Genomic DNA, 20,587 nt, shown 5'->3' on the forward strand with positions numbered 1-20,587 from the left:
TACTAGCTTAACTAAAGTAATTTGAAAATTACATGCTTTCGATATTATTCATTTACTTAATTTGAAAACTACCCAAACTTGAATGAAATATTTGAAAATTTAGTTTTCAATTTAATTCATTTACTGATTACTTGTTTAAAAAGTACTTAACTCGGATATTTTAAAATGTAATGCTTTAAATTTTTATAAACCTGTCACTCTTTCTTTGGATTACTAATAAATTACTTGGAGGATAAAATAACCAACAAAATTCTAGTCAGCCTTAATGAGCATTGAGGAATTTGCAAGATGGCCTTCATCCAAAAAAAGGTTCTCCATCCCCGTTGTAGATTATCTGCTATACACCCTAGTCTTTAAGAAAAAAAAAAAAAAGGCAGAATAGAATAGCAGACGTAATCTATAAATATCTGCTTCAAACGTCATGCAGAGCACTGTGTGGAAACAGAACCTGTTTAATAATTGTGAAATATTTTCCCCCACAACAATGCTTTGCATCTTTTTCAGATTTCCTCTATTTATTTGATGCACATTAGTTAATCACTATGAATAAAGAAATCCTTATAAACTTATTTGCTAATTTAACCATTTCACAGAGAAACTAAATTGTGAAGCTCGCACCTCTGATACGTTGAGATACTTTTTCTCATTTCCCTTCATTAACGTGATGCTAATCTCCTTTGGGAATTGTAATCCCCTTATAAATACATAAGCCAGGGTACTTCTGCTCGGATTACAGTTGAGATTAGCATAAAGTCAAGAGGGGATATGGGGAAATTATCATAACGTGTCTGGTTGCATGTCCAATTACATCAGTGTCTTTTGCAGTTTAGCTGAACAAATTTTTTTTTAATTCTGAATTTTATTAAGGGTACTTTCAACATTCACGTGTTACCTTCAACATTTGCTATTTGCTAAATTATATAAAGGGACTAAAAATAAGTATTTGAACTTTGGCAAAGCTAATATTCCACTGATACTTTACTACCTATGAAATATTAAGTACCAAGTAAAAGCGGACAAAATTATATTATTAGCCCCACATTTTCTAACTGGGGCTTTTTCAAAATTCCAAGGGAGGGAAAATATTGGAAGGTCACCAATAAAAAAAAATACAAGAAATTAACCCTAACTCCCTTTATGCTGATAACACCAAATCAAAAGAAACATCAAAGAGAAGCTATTAAGCAATGCTGTATTAGCAAATAGACTTGAAGTGCCTCTGTGTTAGACCCGATAATATTAATTCAATAAAATGGATTTTTATGATAAAACAAAGTTTTATGAATACTTACCTGGCAGTTATATATACATAGCTAATAATCTCTATTTCGGCAGAATTTTTCTAAACGAGGCAACCGCCTTGTGGTGGTTGGGTGGTTACACCCGTTAAAGGGTGGTAGGAGGAATCATTCCCGTTTTCTGTTCTTCAGTTCATCTATGCCCGACCTGTCTCCTGAGGGGAGGTGGGTGGGCCTTCGAATGTATATATAACTGCCAGGTAAGTATTCATAAAACTTTGTTTTATCATAAAAACTCGATTTTTATGAATAGAACTTACCTGGCAGTTATATATACATAGCTGATTAACACACTTGGAGGAGGGTGATAAACAGTAAACATCGTTGGGGAAACAACCAACGCTTTCCCTAAGGAGTGTCAGCTAGGATGTGACCTGCAGTGCTGAAAACACTCAATCGAGTCTGTCAACGGGGGGAGACCAACAATCTGACAAGACTTCAGGACTACCTATTGCCCAATATAAAAACTGCAACCTTACCAAAACCAACCACCTAACCTTTGCAAAGTAGATAAAAATTATCTAACTAGACTGAGGTGACTGTACACAAGTCGAAGTCCTCAGACAACCAATAAAAACACCAACCTACGCACAAGTATACAAAACTAAGGTTGAGGGGAGGTAGTAACTCCTTTGCCTAATACAGAAGCCGTAGCTACGTATGGGCCCAAGGTATAGCATTTCTCATAATCCACTCTCACCTCTCTGAGGTAATGAGAGGCGAACACAGAGTTGCTCCTCCAGAATGTCGCATCCATAATTTGTCTGACCGACATGTTCTTGCGGTAAGCAAGCGAGGTCGCAATGGCTCTCACTTCGTGAGCCTGCACTTTTAAAAGTCCGAAGTGTTCCTCCTCACACAAGAGATGCGCTTCTCTTATAACTTCCCTCAGGAAAAAAGACAAAGCGTTCTTGGAAAGGGGCTTCTGAGATCTTTCACAGAACACCACAAGGAGCTAGAAGAGCCTCTCACATTTTTTGTGCAAGACAAGTAGGCCTTGAGGGCTCGCACTGGACAGAGGAGCCTCTCTTGCTCTTGACCCACTAGGTTAGTCAAGTTAGGAACCTCAAAGGTCCTTGGCCAGGCCTTTGAAGGGTTCTCGTTCTTAGCGAGGAAGTCTAATCTTAAGGCACAAACTGCCCCATTCAGATTGAAGCCTACCTGCTTTTCAATTGCATGGACTTCACTGACACTTTTAGCTGTTGCTAAGGCCAAAAGGAAGAGGGTTTTCTTCGTAACCTCGTTAAGGGGAGCCTGTGAGATGGGCTCAAATCTCTTGGTGCACAGAAATTTAAGAACCACATCAAGGTTCCAAGAAGGGGGCTTTAACTGGACCTGCTTGGTTGTCTCAAAAGATTTCAAGAGGTCATGTAAGTCCTTATCGCGAGACAAGTCCAAACCTCTATGCCGACAGACTGAAGCGAGCATACTTTTGTACCCCTTGATTGTGGACACAGCCAGCTTAGCGTCCTGCCTGAGGTACAACAAGAAATCTGCAATCTGGCTCACAGAGGTAGTGGATGAGGAAATCTTGTGCTTCCTACACCAAGCCCTAAAAGTCTCACACTTGGACTGGTAGACCCTCTGTGAAGAGACCTTCCTCGCTCTGGCGATAGCTTTCGCAGCTTGCGCTGAAAATCCTCTCGATCTGACGAGCTTCTCGATAGTCTGAAGGCAGTCAGATTGAGAGCGAGGGGGTTTTGATGATACCTCTCGAAGTGGGGTTGTCTGAGCAGCTTTGGACTTGCAGGGAGGCTTCTTGGAAAGTCCATCAACAAGTCCACCACCTCCGTGAACCATTCCCTCATCGGCCAGAAAGGAGCTACCAGGATCATTCGTCCTGAATCGAGGAAAGTGAATTTCCTGACTACCAGATTGATGATCTTGAATGGGGGAAAGGCATATGTATCTATCCCCGTCCAATCCATCAAAAAGGCGTCCACTGCTATTGCCTCCTTGTCCGGAACCAGGGAGCAATAGTTGGGGATCCTCTTGGATAAGTTGGAGGCGAAAAGATCGATGAGGGGTCTCCCCCACAGCCTCCAGAGACACTGACAGACCTGTTGGTTGAGGGTTCATTCTGTGGGAAGGACCTACCCTTTCCTGCTGAGCATGTCCGCCCTCACATTTCTATGTCCCTGAACAAACCTCGTCAGCAGACCTATCTTGTTCTCCTTCGCCCAAAGAAGGAGCTCCCTTGCTGTCTCGAACTGAGACAGAGAGTGAGTCCCCCCTTGCTTTTTGATGTAAGCAAGAGCTGTGGTGTTCGAGTTGACCTCCACAATCTTCCCAGACACCAAGTCTTTGAAGCCCTTTAGACTCAGGAAAATGGCCATCAGCTCCTTGTTGTTGATGTGCCATTCCAGCTGATTTCCTTCCCAATAGCCTGAGACCTCCTTGCTTCCTAGTGTTGGCCCCCAACCTGACTCTGATGCGTCTGAAAACAACACTAGGTCTGGGTGGTTCTTGTGTAAGGAGATCCCTTCCCCTAACATGGCTGGATCCAGCCACCACTTCAGAAGATTCTTGACTTCTGTTGGAATGGGGAAGGAAAAGGAGTCTTCCTGCGTCTTTCTGTTCCACGTTTTCGAAAGAAAGTGCTGTAGAGGCCTTAGATGGAGTCTCCCCAGAGAGACAAACTGTTCGAGGGAGGATAGAGTTCCCGGCAAACTCATCCACTCCTTCGCTGAGCACCTCTTCTTGTCCAGGAAAGTTCTGACTTTTTCGAGACACTTGGTCCGTCTTTCCTGTGAGGGAGAGGCCCGAAAAAGAACTGAATTCAGAACTATCCCCAAATAGAGAATAGTCTGATTCAGCTTGATCTGAGACTTCTCCCTGTTGATGACCAGGCCTAGATCTTGAGCCATCATAAAAGTCTTCCGTAAATCCTCCAAACATTTCTCCCTCGATCGTGAACGAATCAGCCAATCGTCCAGATAGGATATCCTTATCCCCTCTTGATGCAGCCAGCCTGACACATTCGCCATTATCATGGTGAAGATTTGAGGAGCCGTGCTGAGACCGAAGCAGAGAGCTCTGAATTGGAAGAACTTGCCCTGCATTACAAATCTCAGGTACTTCCTTGAAGTCGGATGGATGGGGACATGGAAATACGCGTCCTGCAAGTCTGCAAGTCGAGGGACACCATCCAGTCCCCTGGACGTACTGATGCCAGCACCGACTGAGTCGTCTCCATGGAGAACTTTGTCTTCTCCACAAAGACGTTGAGAGAGCTGACATCCAGGACGGGTCTCCATCCGCCCGAGTTCTTGAGGACTAGAAACAGGCGATTGTAAAAGCCTGGGGAGGATAGATCCCGAACCGGTTCTATCGCTCCCTTGTCTAGCATTTGGTCGACTAGGTCTATTAGAGCCTTCTGTTTCCCCGGATCTGTGTACCGGGCTATTAAGGCCAGCGGAGCATCTGCGAGAGGTGGTTTCTTCAGAAAGGGGATCTTGTATCCTTCCTTAATGACTGAGAGGGACCAGGTGTCCACCCCTCTCCTCTTCCAAGACTGCCAAAAACCTGACAGTCTTGCGCCTACTGTCTGGAGGAGACGAACTTCATTTTCTGGAGCAAGGTCTGAACGAACCCCTGGTAGATCTTGGTCCTGACTCTTGCCTTCTTCCTCTAAAATCTGGTCTTGAAGAAGTAGTCCTGCCCCAAAAGGGCTGCTGGAATTTCTTTTCCTCTCGTTTCGAAGAAGGAGTGGCTGCCAAGGGCTTATGAGCAGAACGAGATAAAAGGTCTTGGGTGGCTTTTTGGGCTAGAGAAAGCGTAATATCTCTAACCAGGGACTCGGGAAATAGATTTTGAGACAGGGGGGCGTAAAGAAGCTCAGACTTCTGCGCAATGGTAACAGACCTTGAAGTAAAAGAGCAAAGCAGGGCTCTCTTCTTTAGGATCCCAGCTGAGAACAGCGCAGCCAACTCATTCGCCCCATCTCTGAGGGCCTTGTTCATACAGTGGTAAGGTCCCTAGTTCCTTCCATCTGGTCAGTTTTTCTTGCCAGAGTCCCTAGCGACCAGTCTAGAAAACTATAAACCTCAAAGGCTCTAAAAATACCTTTGACGAGATGATCCAGCTCCAACATCAACCATATGACCTTGGCTGAGTTGAGAGCATGCCTTCTAGCCGAGTCCACTAAGCCAGAGAAGTCACCCTTGGAGGAGGAAGGCACTCCCAGACCCAAAGGTTCCCCAGTTTCATACCACATACCCGCTTTTGAAGCAAGACGAGCGGGTGGAAACGAGATGGAAGTCTTAACTGCTTGTCTCCGCTCCTTCATCCAGTCATCAATCTTCGCAAGAGCCTTCTTTGCGGAAATCAACAGTTTCATCTTGATGAAGGCCGACTGTTTCTTGGCCTTCTCTCTGTTAAATTGGGATTGAGGAGATTGAGGGGCAGCAGCTTGGAATTCCTCTCCAAAAAGTTTAAGAAGGGAGCAGAGAGAGAACTTTGTAATCTCCAGCAGCGTCGGCAGGTTCATCGTCATCAGAAACCTCCTCGAGGTCCTGATCCACATCTCCAACATCCTTCGAACGAGAAGAAGGTTCCTTAGAATCCGACAATGGCAAATCAAAGGAATCGTCCTGCAAAAGATGGGTTGTATCCTGGAGCCCAGCGCTAGAAGAGTCCTTGGAACGAGAGGCAGTATCGTCCCGAAGAGGCAGGTTGGTATCGCCCTGGCGCCGAGAACGAGAGGTAGTATCGTTCTGGTGCCGAGAGCGAGAGGCGGTAACGTCCTGGCGTCGAGAACGAGAGGCGGTATCGTCATGGCGTCGTGAACGAGAGGCGGTATCGTCCAGGTGTCGAGAACGAGGGGCGGTATCATCGTGGCGTCGTGAACGAGAGGCGGTATCGTCCTGGCGTAGTGAACGAGAGGCGGTATCGTCCTGGCGTAGTGAACGAGAGGCGGTATCGTGCTGGTATCGTGAACGGGAGGCGGTATCGTCCTGGCATCGAGAACGAGAGGCGGTATCGTCCTGGAATCGAGAACGAGAAGCAGTATCGTTCGAGATAGTATCGTCCCGGTATCGAGAACGAGAACCCGTATCGTCCTGGTATCGAGAAGAAGTATCGCCTTGTGAAAGCACACATTCCTCATCCTGGCGCAGAGAGGGAGAAGTTTTCTTTAGAGAAGAACTCGGTTCTCTCTTAGAAGCAGACTTCTTAATAGGTAATGAGTCGTCTTTACGTCTATCAGACTGGGCGTGAGGGCGGCTAAATGCTAGCACTAATGTAAAAAGTTGTTCCTGCATGACAGACATAAAGGATTTAGCAACATCAGCTGGGTCTTGTGTCCCCGAAGAGGAGGGTTGACGAATAACACTCGTAGAAGGGGGAGGATCTTCGGCAGTAAAATCCTGACTTGCAGGCTTAGGCTTTGCCCTTTTCACAGGCACGGAGTCGAAATCATCCTCCGACGGACAAGGTTCATAACTGCTAGAACCGGGAGAGAAAGAACGAGACAGTTCGTCGCGGTTCCATCTCCTCTTAGTAGATCTTGACGCTTCAAACTTCCATTTACGTCTGGGCGAATTCGGAGAAGAAATTAACACATCCGACACGTCTTTTCCGTGACGATCAAGAACAGCCTGGGAATCGGCAACAGGGCTGTTTGAGGAGACGGCTGACCGAGGAGACGTACCTCTCACCCCCTTTCGGTTGTCGACGTACCTTCTCCCTTGGTCCTGGGAGCTTGGTAGAGGTCTAGGCCTAGGGTAATGACAGGTTTGGTCAGTCGCCACCTCCACTGCACTAACACAAGCACTTTCACTATCCTTACCTTTAAAGGCCTCCAGTTGTTCTTTAATGGCCTTCAACTCGGCAGCCAAACTAGCGTACCGAGGGTCATCCGCAGATATGGATCCTGTAGGAGGTGCAGGAGTTACTAACTCAAGGATAGGATCAACTTCCAAAGAGGAATCAATTATAGGTTCAAAAGATAAATCTACACTAAGTTCGTCTTCCTTACCACTAACAGACTTAGACTTAGACCTAGAAGCTCTCCTAACTCTATCGAGCTCTATTTTACGCACATAGCGCTTCATAATCAACCAATCATTTTCATCCAAAACTTTACATTCCCCGCAACTATTACTAAGGGCACAAACAAAACCCCTACAATTCAAACACACGGTGTGAGGGTCTACCGCCATTTTCGGTAGTCTCACCTTACATTCCTCATTTGCACACACGGTAATGACTTTTTTCACTCATAATGAAAACAGCAAAAAAGTAAAGAAATAACAAAAACACGATTGCCAAAACCCCAAATCAGAGTACTTCACCAAATAGCAGACTGGTACACCGATACAGGGAAAGCGAAGAAAAACTCTTAATGACGGACCAACGTGTTGTCGATCCGGCCGGCAGAGATGAACTGAAGAACAGAAAACGGGAATGAATCCTCCTACCACCCATTAACGGGTGTAACCACCCAACCACCACAAGGCGGTTGCCTCGTTTAGAAAAATTCTGCTGAAATAGAGATTATTAGCTATGTATATATAACTGCCAGGTAAGTTCTATTCATAAAATGTAAATTTAAGATTTTTTTTGTTTAAAAAAATATCACAATGCAAAATGAATCGTTAATCTTTAATCCATAATGGCTTCCTTAAAAAAAAAAAACTGACTATTTTCATAAGTGAAATTAAAATTTATTGTAATTTACTCTTAAAAATGCAGTGTGAAATTTTATCTAATAACGCAATTACAGTAAATTGAATTAATCATTACTTTTTGAGGGAAAATAATTTTTTCCCAAAATATCTACATTCATCACCCACGTTAACATAACTTATGATTTACCTTAATAATGACCAGAGATACAACAAAACCTTATCAACGGAAACGAGGAAACATTACCACTAATTCAATGGCAGAATTAAGTTGGTTAAAATTACATGTGTTACAGAGGCTGAATCCTTCTATCTTCCTATGTATATCACCAGTCACATTAGTAATCTCGTCATGGACAGAGATGAGCAAGTTTTGGACAAAATACGAAAGCACTCAAATGAATCAGAATTTTCTACTGGTAAATGAGAAATGCTTTTTATTCCTCATTGGGTTTTTTAGCTCCCATGAATGCAATGACAGGAGTTTTTTTGTTGCGAAGGGGGGGATCATAGTTCCCTCAGCAGTGTTAACATCGAATATCTTTGGTATTAGTTTTAAAGTGATAAGGGAAGTTAAAGTTCCATTAACAATCATTGGGAAAGATGTAATTAAATAGCGAAGTTATTTCTTTCAGTAAGTATTGCCACAGATAGGCCATGACAATTCATGAACCTTGTCATTGTGAATAAAGTATCGTATAACTGAATATGGTTTTGCTTTTATGTAAGAAATTTTACTATTACATAAGAAAATTCTATGCAGGAGATATATGCGTATATAGATGAGAGAGAGAGAGAGAGAGAGAGAGAGAGAGAGAGAGAGAGAGAGAGAGAGAGAGAGAGAGAGAGAGAGAGAGAGAGAGAGAGAGAGAGAGAGAGAGAGAGAGAGAGAGAGAGAGAGAGAGAGAGAATATTACAGACCGTTACAAGAATTATGTGGACAAAAGTTAAAAACTAATAGTGAAATTCAAGAAAATGGATTTTGTAAGTACCGTATTACGATTCTTGATTACTTAGATAACTGCAGTAAGAGAGCATACGCCAAACTTTTAAACCCTCTCAAATTACTTATATCCTAAATGGCTCCTAACTCCTCTAAATCAACTGAAATTATGCGTATAACATTAATTTTAAGGTAAAACTTACACCCATAACACCACTAGCCTTTATTATTTAGTACCGGTATTGTCCAAAAAAAAAATTGAAATGTGTTGTTTTTAATCAGCAATTCATTTTCCTCCAGAGTACAGATAAGAACTTTAGGTCACCCTAATCTAATCATATTGGGTTGGGATGTTCAGTTGGTCTCGTCGGTAATCTATTTTCTTCTCAATAACAAAAATCTATTTTAAATTGGAAACAATTCGATTTGAGAGAGGGAAGGGTAGTCTTTTAACATTGTAAATGGGAAACAAACTGATTCGGGAGAGGGAAGGATTTTAAGTCCTCTAACTAAAGACTATTTCAAATGGGAAATTGATTTGGTAGAGAGAATTGTTTCAGCACTCTAACAAAACTATTTCAAATGAGGAAAACTGATTTTACTGAGGGAAGGGTTTCAGCCCTCTAACAAAAACCTGTTTTAAGTGGGAAACTGATTTGGGAGAGGGAAGGGTTTTCGTCCCCTATAAAAAAAAGCTATTTTAATTGGAAAACAAATTTAATCGGGAGAGAGGGGTTTTAGTCCTCTAACAAAAATCTATTTTAATTGGGAAACAAACTAGTTTGGGAGAGGGAAGGGTTTAAGTCCTCAAACAAAAAACTATTTTGAATGTAGGGAATACTGATTTGGGAGAGAGATGGGTTTCAGTCCTCTAATAAAAATCAATTCTAAATGGGGGAAAACGGATTTGGGAAAGGGGAGGGATTCATTACTCTAACAAAACACTATTTTGATTGGAATCAAAACTGATTTGGGCGAGGGAAGGGTTTCAGTCCTCTAGCCAAAATCTATTGTGAATGGGCGAAAATTGATATGGGGGAGGGAAGGATTTCAGTACAGTACTCTAACAAAAATCTATTTTAAAAGGGGAAAAACTGATTTGGGAGAGGGAAGGGTTTCATTACTCTAACGAAAATCTATTTTCAATGGGAGAAAACTGATTTAGGAGAAGGAAGGGTTTTAGTACGCTAACAAGAATTTATTTCAATTGGAAACAAACTAATTTGAAGAGGGAAAGGTATCAGTCCTCTAACAAAAATATATTTTAAATGAGGGAAAACTGATTTAGGAGAGGGAAGGGTTTTAGTACTCAAACAAAACACTATTTTAATTGGAAACAAAACTGATTTTGCAGAGGGAATTGTTTCAGTATTCTACCAAAAATCTATTTTAAATGGGGGAAAACTGATTTGGGAAAGGGAAAGGTTTCAGTACTCTAACAAAAATATATTTTAAATGGGTAAAAACTGATTTGGGATAGGGAATGGTCTCACTTTTCTGACAAACTATTTTAATTGGAAACAAACTGATTTGGGAGAGGGAAGGGTTCCAGTCCTCTAACAAAAATCCATTTTAAATGGGGAAAACTGATTTGGGAGAGGGAAGGGGTTTCAGTCCTTTAACAAAAATTATTTCAAACGGAGGAAAATTGATTCGGGAGAGGGAAAGGTTTCAGTACCTTAACAAAAATCTATTTTAAATGGGGGAAAACCAATTTAGGAAAGGGAAGGGTTTCAGTGATATAATAAAAAATCTATTTTAAAAAGGGGAAAACTAATCTGGGAGAGGGAAGGGTTTCAGTAATCTAACAAAATACTATTTTAATTGGAAACAAAACTGATTTAGGAGAGGGAAGGTTTCAGTCCTTTAACAAAAATGTATTTTAAATGGGGGAAAACTGATTTGGGAGAGGGAAGGGTTTATATAGTAACAAAAAACTATTTTAACGGGAAACAAACAGGTTTGGGAGAGGTAAGGGTTTCAGTCCTCTAACAAATATCTATTTCAAATTGGGGAAAACTGATTTGGGAGAGCGAAGGGTTCGAGTCTTCTAACAAATATTTTAATTGGGAAACAAACTAGTATGTGAGAGGGAAGGGTTTTAGTCTAACAAAAATTTCTTCTAAAAGGGAAACAAACTGATATGAGAGAGAGAAAGGTTTTAATCCTCTAGAAGTTCTAGCAAAGATTTTTTCTTTTAAAAAATATCACCTCTCAGGTGATTAGAACTTTTTTAAAGGATTACGAACAAAGTCTGATAAAATAATTATCTCCTGTAATGGATTTCAAATGATAAAGTGCGTAATAATATAACCTTCGCCAAATTCTCTAGTGTTAAATGACGATGTCACATTATCAGGAGTGATGTGAAATAACAATTCTTACATAGAACGTTTATGATTATAAAACTTATTTCTCATAAAAGGATGTGAAATGACGGTGCTTAGAAATAAGCAGGTTTGAATTTATTGAACCCCCTCTCTAAACTAGAAACTACTAAGAATGCAAGATTACTTCAGACTCTTAAAATCAAGCTAACCTCCCTCATTCGTATGTCAATAGGGGGAGCCTACATGAATGTTGATGTTCTACATCTGTATCAAACATTGGAATAGTTAGTATAATCAAGAACTGTCACCAGAATTTCTCGACATTCTTATAAACAAGCATTCCACCCGTCTTACAACATTTCTACACTTTGGTTATTGGAAGTATATGGTTGATGCCACTCCCCTTCAAATTTTTAAACTGCAACATGCGTGCGCAGATTGCCCGGATCACGTCTGGACGGGGGCTCTTAGACTTGAAAGTCATAGCCCCCAAAAGTTCAAAGAGTCTAACAGGAAACACACGTTTGACAAATGTTTTTTGTAAATCTGAAAATTATGATTACCATGTCATAATCATTAATGTCCTTATATGGAGATTGATAAAAACCTTACATATTTAATAATTATTAAAGTACGATATAACATTACTCTGGCATTTATTGAGAAATTTCAATAATAGTTTTGCTGCCAAACTTGCCAAAACGATGTGAATGCGGTACTTGATACCTAAGTTTTTTAGGATCAGGATCACTAATGATAATCTGAAGCAAAGAACACGAATAACCAATTTTTATATATAAAAAATATATCATGATTAAGGGAATAAAATATATGGGACTGCGAGATACAGCAGTTGCCAAACGTGATGCTAAAATTACTTTACTGGAACATACGAGTATAAGAGGACCCAACAGGTGACTTGACAAATTTACCTAGTCTCTCTGACCTAAATAAGTTATAATACGAAATTTGAATGAGCCATTGGAAGTTTATTCTTGAGCGGTTTCTGTCGACTATGATTGAATCATAAGAGGGAACGATGAAAAAGACGTCTTTCCCGAAAATGAAAGATGAATCTTGCGAAAATTATGTACTACAGGGGAACAATACTCTTTACGAGACCTTTCGTGATTTATATTTTATCGTATACATTCAACTTCTTTTCATGGTACAACGTTTAAATGACCGTTTAAGGTTCGACACTCAACTTGTTTGTAGTCCACACACTAAAAAACTAAGGTATGCATGGTAATGTTGTTTACACCAATTTTAATATTTTTCTTCAAAATATGAAAATCTCGCAAACTTTTCATTCTCAGCAGAAAACTGCTACTACTTTGATGAAAACTGCAATATTTAGTATTTTTAGAGGTATAGAGTGCTTCGTATGTATATATAAAAAAAAAAATATATGGGCCATCTCGCCCGAAGCTGAGGCTAGGGAGACCATTCAGCGCAGGGGAGTAACCTAGACAAATATCCCTGTACTCTATGAACTAAATAGAAACTAGGTAACAAGACAAGAGAAAGGAAGTAGGAATGGACGTAAAGGAGACAAAAAAACATGAGGATAAATAGGAAGGGTAAAACGTGGTTGAAGCCAAGAGCTATAAGATACAGCAAATGCATTTTAATACAACTTACAGTACATCCAAGCATTCCCATGTTAATAGAAACCACAACCATGCCAATTAATGATAATCCTTACATCTTACTTATTGCACAATTATGTATTTCTGGATATTGTACATTTAAGAAATACGAGAACTGTGATCAATAAGCTAACTGTTCCACATTCGCAGTACCTTGTTCGCTGTATCAGTAAAGCTAGTCCGGTTTATATTACGGAATATAAAAGTATCTTCGCTTACGGCTCGTTAAAATAATACAGATGCAATACGAGAAAATAGTATAAACCTGGAATTTTTTTTAAATATTATCAATTAATGAATAGTACATTAGAATTAGTTTACAGGAGCCTAATCAGAAAATGTTTAATTTACCATTAGAAATGGAAGTCACTATTTACCAGCCCAGTTATAAATAATCAATAAACTTTACTGACACCAATATGGTAGAATTTACTATGATGTCAATTTCTTTCTGTGAAAATAATTTACAGTTTCTACAAGTTCAAATACTATCTTGAGGTTGACAGTATTCTGCAAATTCCCTATCCTTGGTATTTGAAATTCGCTTGACTGAAAATAATGTAATGCTGCTGGTCAACATTACATTATTTTCAGTCAAGTGACTTTCACACACACATTGCTTCATTTCAATTGCGCATGGTTCAAGTAGACAAAGGTGTATTAAATTAACTTTAACTTATAAAAAAAGAGCGGTTGGATTAATTTTGTGGCTAAATCTAAAATAAAATTAGGTAAACTTAACCTGGATGGTAAAGATATATTCTGACAGGGTTTCTGGATTCCAGAAATACACATTTAAACTTATCAAAAATCAACACTAAATTCCTACTTTAAGAATAAACACACCTAAAACGTCAATTTTCTATTTTTGGAAAAAAAAAACTGGTAGTAATCAAACGGCATAAACCTCAAACTTAGTACTTTAATAAGTATTTAATGCTATTGCCTATCTATACTATTAACTATCTGCGCTCTTGAATGACAAAACATGGATTTCGATATTTGTTAAAAGTTCGTGGTACTTCCCTAAGTGGAAAAGCAGAACACTAAATTCAAGGGTGAAAAGGAAGAACTACCTTGTATTAAATAATTAAAACAAAAGGGGGACTTGGAGTTTGTAACAGTTAGATTACTGCCTTTTAGGACTTTAACAACGATTCAAAACTTTGGCTTTCCATAAAAAAGTTACGTGATTAATTTATATATTTCGATAAACCCCTCAAAGTTTGTGCCACAAAACGTAATCACTAAAGATCCAATTGTTTAATGCAATTTTCATTCAAAATCCTATTTCTGGGCTCCGACTCGTGCCGCCCAGTGAAATGCTCCTTTAGCACCATTTCTAAGGTATATAACTGCTATATATTACCAGAGAAAAAATTGCATGGGAATGCCAAGTTGAACCCAGCTCGCTCACCTGTATAAGGTGTCGATATAATACTGGGGCGTGTTAAATCACAACCAGAGGCCTCGCACCATTTAGATATCTCCTGTCAAAATCCCCGAACAGCGAGGTGCCGTTCAACATCGTACTACTACTAGCAAACCCACGCCAGTGACAACACTCCTTTATTAGCACGCAGTTTGATAACCGTATTTTGTCTGGTGTGTGTATTTCGCTGGTTTTTCTCTGGATTTACCTCAAGATGTCCGACTCCACTGTCACTACATCTAAGTTAAGTACCAGATCTATGAGTTTTGAGATTTTGGAGGGGGCCTTGCCCTTTTTTGTTTATATTATTCAGCTTCTTATTCACCAGAAATAGATTTTCCCACGTCAAAATCCCTTTTTAAAATCTCAATATTAAAATTACCAGCTTACGTAATTCAACAGCTTTAAGAAAATCCCTTGTTCAAACAATTTGTAACAAGAAATTCCATATAAAAAGAAAATTGTACGAAAGTTCATAGTTGAAAGAAGATAGCTGCTTTGATACCAATACCATAGTTCATATACAATCCTCAACAGGAATAACTTACTTGCCACCATATATGAAGTAGAGAAAAAATAAAAACCAGATAATTACATTGCGACTGTAGTTTTCCTCCTGACAAAATCTTGAGTTGTCTCTATTCCAATTATTTGAATCAAAATAGCATGGAAAGCAACGTGTTGAGATAAATCCACCCAATGAATCTTTCAAGTACAAGGTCGACGACCACTTAGCCTCTGCGTTCACGTTCCGTTGAAAGTCGATAATACACGTTCCTGAAAGAAAGAAAAAATATTAAACCTATGAAAGTGCAATTCGACCGATTGATACAATTAATTTATAGTGAAAAAATTTGATGAAAAAATAGCATTTGCCCGTAAACTTACATTTCATTTTCTTCTTTACAATAACACCCCGCCAAGGTTTTCACATTCAGTATGTGAATTTAAATTTTACATATTGTTAGCTACTGTAAATTTAGGATCTTTACAAAAACATTAACATTACATACTTCCATTAAAACATTATTTTACAGGTATAAATTAATAAATGTCAGGTTGAATTTCATTTAAAACTAAAACTGTTACGATTATTATAAATTTTCCTTTTGATATCAGTTTTTCCATATGCGTTTTTCGATATTCATATGAAGCTAAATCATTTGTTAGAAATTTCTTACACATACTGCAAGATAACCAATTTGAATTTTTAATGCAAATCCCTCATTTTTTATATACTATTAAATTGATATGGGTCGAAAATAATAATCATATACTCAAATAACTATTTTGACTATACAAATGATCTGTAGAATTTAATTATAACCGACCGTCATGAAATATATCAGTATCATAGGAAATTTTTAAATCAACAGCTAATATGCTATGATTCAAGAGAAAGCTTAAATAAGAATCAACAGGTGCTACTATGACATCATAGTCTACACCAGTGTTTCTTAAAGTGTGGTCCGCGGACCCCCAGGGGTCCGTGGAATATTTTCGGCCAAAACGTCCTAAATTCCTGTTTTTGTAGCACCAAATCCTGATGGCTTTTTACAGTGGCTAAGTCACATTGGGATGGAAGTAATTTAAGTAATACCGCCTTCCTCCCTTGGGGTGAAATCCTCAACGAAATTCCAAAAAGACACACAAAAAAACAACTTTATAGAAGGCAGTGGTGTTTATGATTTGGCAACATTGTACTGACTGATGCCCGGTGGTGCGGCCGCCCGCCACATATCAGTTGACGTTAAGGCTGCTGTGAGGAACACACAGCAGTTGCTTGTGCTCCTCTTTGTAGGTAAGAAAATCATCTGGATGCTTATGACAACATACTGATTTTTATATGCCATTTGTTAAACGTTATTACCTACCTTTTTGAGATTAAAATTTCGAATACTAGACCTCGTGACCTCGCCAAGTTACTTGCAGGATAAACATCAGAAGACAGCCTAGCTTACTTTTTAGCATCAGGATAATGGATCTGTGGCTCAAGACAGGCTCACTTACAAAGAAAAACTAAATTCCAGAACAACCACCAAGACAGCACTGGCCTTAAAGAAGAAAGAAACGATGCTAACAGTGCAACTCAGCTCAAGCTACTGGAGGCAGGCGCAGATGCCATGGATGAAGGGAACACCGCTGACACAAACCAAAGCAGTACAGATGCCTCGGTTACCACTGTAGGGCACAAGCAAACACACCAAGAAACAGCCAAAAAGAAGCGTAAATACTGCAGTGATTACTTGAAACTTGGATTTTTTTGGCAAGGCAACAGTGAGGATATTATCCCACAGTGTGTTTTGTGCTATGAAACATTAGCTAATGAGGCTATGAAACCCTCAAAGCTCAGAAGATATTTCGAGTCCAGACATAAGGAATATGTGGGAAAACCCATAGAATTTTTTCAAAGAAAATGTAATAAACTTGATATTCACAGAAAAAAGGAAGCAAAGGCCACTGAATCTTCATACAAAGTGTCGTTATTAATTGCTAAAACAGGAAAAGCGCATTCCATAGGCGAGACTTTGGTCAAACTAGCAGCCAAGATAATGACAGAGATCATGCTTGGAGAAAAGGCTAGTAAACAAATAAACAAGATACCTTTGTCCAACGACACTGTCAAGAAAAGGATAACGTCAATGGCTGAAAATGTGCAAGTTCAGCTGGTGTCACAATTACAGCAGAGTCTGTATTTTTCACTACAGCTGGACGAGTCCACAGATATAGGGAATGAGGCAAATCTTTTGTGCTTTGTTAGGTACATTTACTGTGGAGAAGTACATGATGAATTTCTTTTCTGTCGTCCTCTTCCTACAAACACAACAGGAGAGGCTATCTTTAATGTAGCTAACGATTTTATTGTCCAAAATGAACTCTCCTGGTCGCGATGTGTTGGAATCAGCACAGATGGTGCAACTGGGATGACTGGTAAACTAAGGGGCCTAGTGAGTCGGGTACAAAGCATTGTACCCCAGGTAAAGGCAACACATTGTTGCATTCCCCGTGAACAACTTGCTGTGAAACATATGCTTACCTGTCTTAAAACAGTTCTGGAAGAGGCAGTAAAAATTGTCAATTTCATCAAAGGGAAAGCACTGAACACCCGCTTATTTACAGTTCTGTGTGAAGAGATGGGAAGCGAGCACACAAAACTCCTTTACCACACAGAGCTTCGCTGGCTGACACGGGGAAAAGTTCTTTCCCGTCTATTTGAACTTCGTGAGGAAGTGCAAATTTTCTTGTATGAACGTCATGACCTCTATAATCGAATGCATGACACCCAGTGGCTCACAAAACTGGCATACCTGTCTGATATTTTCAGTACACTAAACGGATTGAATCTGTCTTTGCAAGGAAAAGATACTACCATCTTTAAAGTGCAGGACAAAATACAGGCAACACGAATGAAGCTGGACTTGTGGTGCGGCCGCATTGACCGCAAAGCTTTTGAGTCTTTTCCTTCATTAGCAGACTTCCTGCTTACTTCCAAGGAAGAGCTAGATGGTGACACAACACAAGCTTTCAAAGCCCATCTGCAAGGCCTTCACTCAGAGTTAGGAAAATATTTTGAAGAACCAGACCCAAGCTTTGGGTGGATTAGAAATCCATTTGTTACAGATAAAGTAGATATAGAAAAGGTCAGTGTCAACCTGTCATCAAAAGAGGCTGATAATCTTGTCGAGATTGCAACAAGTGGGACACTGAAGACCCTATTCAGGGAAAAAAGTTTGGCCAATTTTTGGGCTCAAGTCCAGCCAGAGTACCCTGGACTTGCAGAAATTGCTTTGAAACACTTGATGCCGTTCCCAACAACGTACAACTGTGAAATTGGATTTTCTACACTGGTTGATCTTAAAACGAAGAAGCGCAACCGAATCAATGTCGAACCCGACATGCGACTGAAACTCAGCAGACTGGAGCCAGATATTCCAACAGTAGTGAGGCAGCAAAAACAGTATCATTCATCGCATTAAGTATGGTTGTGAGATATGAGGAGGAAGCGTTGCTGTTAAGTTCATGAAAATTTGTATGCAAAATTATCAATGTTGTGGAAATTATGTTAAGCAAAATATAAACATTTATGTTGAAGATAAGCCATTAATAAATAATTCAGTTGTAATTTCAGTATATTATGACCTGCAAACACTTTCAAACTCAAGAGGAAAATTATAATAATAAAGGGTCCGCTACATGAGTAATTTTAATAAAAGGGGTCCGCTGCACAAAAAAGTTTAAGAAACACTGGTCTACACCAACAGATCTTTCATTAATTGCACTTCAAATTTTGTCGGTCCAAACTTTTCGCTTGCCAGACTACCGGATCGTAACCTCACACAGGAGATTAATGAAATATATAAAGGGTTAAAACCCCTATTACAAAATCAAAACATGCCTTGTTTGAAATATTGGCACTTCTTCCTGACATACGCTTACGGACAGACATTTTTTTTCAGGCTTTCTAACACCAGCCAAATTAATTACAGAGGTCCAGGAAGGTACAAAATATAGATTCAGTTTAAAATTGCAACTGACCTAAATTGTTTATTTGAATTTAATTAGGCGTTGACGTGCTCATCTAATTAAATATACGATACTGCAATTTCTAATGAAACTGGATTTCGCTGGCTATTTTGCCATGTCTTTCTGTATGTCTAATGGGGCATGGTACATAATATATCTATCGACTGAAATGTAAACACAATTTCCTTGTCTAAGTCCGTTGTTAACTTTTGGGAGACTAATGTTGGTTACTGTTGTTGTTTATCCGTTATGCGATCTTTTTCTGATTACTGTATGGAGCATCATTAGCTAACTTTGTGAGCTATTCAAGAACTTTCAAGTATTTATGCAGTAGTTCTCTGATGTTTTACGACAACCATTCCCCCCACTGCACTGTTCAAGTTAAAATATGACTGTCGTTACACGATTACTTCTTCCGGAAAGGAGTTCAATATATTCCTAAATTTGGTGTAATTTCATCTATTTTGGCTAATCTATTACATTTATATAGCTGTTGTTGCTTAATCTGAGAGTAAAAAAAAATGACCAGAATAATAACCCACATGGTTGGTATGTACAGCAACTTCATTACCTGCCAATTTCATACGAGGTTGCAATATCCTTTATTTGGAAGCTGAGCGATCCACAGTGGAGCCAAGGCCATTCAGGGGACTTTATACAAATTACAGGTAATTATGATATTTTAATTTAATGCCAATTACATGAACACTATACGGTATCTCAAACTGGTTATACTTTCTTATGCGTTTCTGCCCATTTCTATTGCTGCAAATCACTAATTTTTGGAGTTTAACCAAAAAACATTTTCCATTTGGATAACAAATAATGTTTTTTTTTTCAAGTGAGATTAGGAAAACTAATACAGTGGTGGTTTACCCCAATAGTCATTATCAGAAAATGATAAAACACAAGAAACCCAGGGTTAATATATAATACTTTGAATTCTTGTGAAAGTGGAATTCGTTATACGAAATGGACGAATGCTGGCTATTTTAGTATTTCTCTCTGACTAATTGGGGCTGGTGCACAATAGCTTATGTATCAGCTACCTACAGTAAGTTATGAACACCATTTCATTTCATTGACACCTATACGATTTTTGTCCGCACTATACCACACAGAGAGCTGTCGCAAGGCGGGCCATTTCAGTGGTATGCAGAGTGAAGCATTGTTTGCGTTCTGCATACAAAAGTTACGGAATGTGTGGCCCGATGCATTTATTCATACACAATTACACTACTTGTTTATGCATCGTCGGAAATGTTTGTGCTGAGTTCGTGCAGTGCTCACTCACATGGAACGAACAGCTATGCATGTCAAATTCTTGAAAATTTAAAAATTCTCTCCACAACATGGCATACTTCCCCATATCCTTTCCTATTCCTTGAAAAGTTCCCTAATACTTTTAATCATTGACCCACCGAAGTGTGACACAACGAGCGAACGTAAATTGTGCTATCGTCAGGGTGACAAGCCCATTGTTTACTTTAGTCTGTGGGTTATTGCACAAAGTTTGGATTCGCTTTTGGCACTAATTATGTTTTCTGTATGACGTAATCATTACCTGTCATTATTAACCATTCAAGAACTTACAAGAAGTTATGCATAGGTTCACAGATGTTTAATAACAATCCTCCCCCCACCACCCTTCCTTTTCAGTTCCGGCATGATTACCATCACAAGACATCTCCCAGAGGGGAATTCAATCTTCTTTTGAAATTCTGTGTAACATAATCCATTTTGGTAATTGTTTTTATTTAACACCGTATCAGTATATTAGCT

General features: G+C 39.3%; 1 long non-coding RNA gene across 2 annotated transcripts in view; it reads right to left on the reverse strand.

Moving 5' to 3' along the window:
• LOC137630101 (uncharacterized) overlaps positions 1–20,587 on the reverse strand; it is a 102,054-nt gene that overhangs the window by 1,784 nt on the left and 79,683 nt on the right. The window contains exon 3 of one of the 2 annotated variants that reach the window (XR_011041653.1): positions 14,877–15,058. The exons of the other annotated variant lie outside the window; for it this stretch is intronic. This is a non-coding gene — a long non-coding RNA (uncharacterized lncRNA). The remainder of the gene's footprint in view (positions 1–14,876; positions 15,059–20,587) is intronic. 2 annotated transcript variants of the gene reach the window in all.

Source organism: Palaemon carinicauda, chromosome 38, assembly GCF_036898095.1.
Source record: "Palaemon carinicauda isolate YSFRI2023 chromosome 38, ASM3689809v2, whole genome shotgun sequence".
NCBI lineage: Eukaryota > Metazoa > Arthropoda > Malacostraca > Decapoda > Palaemonidae > Palaemon > Palaemon carinicauda.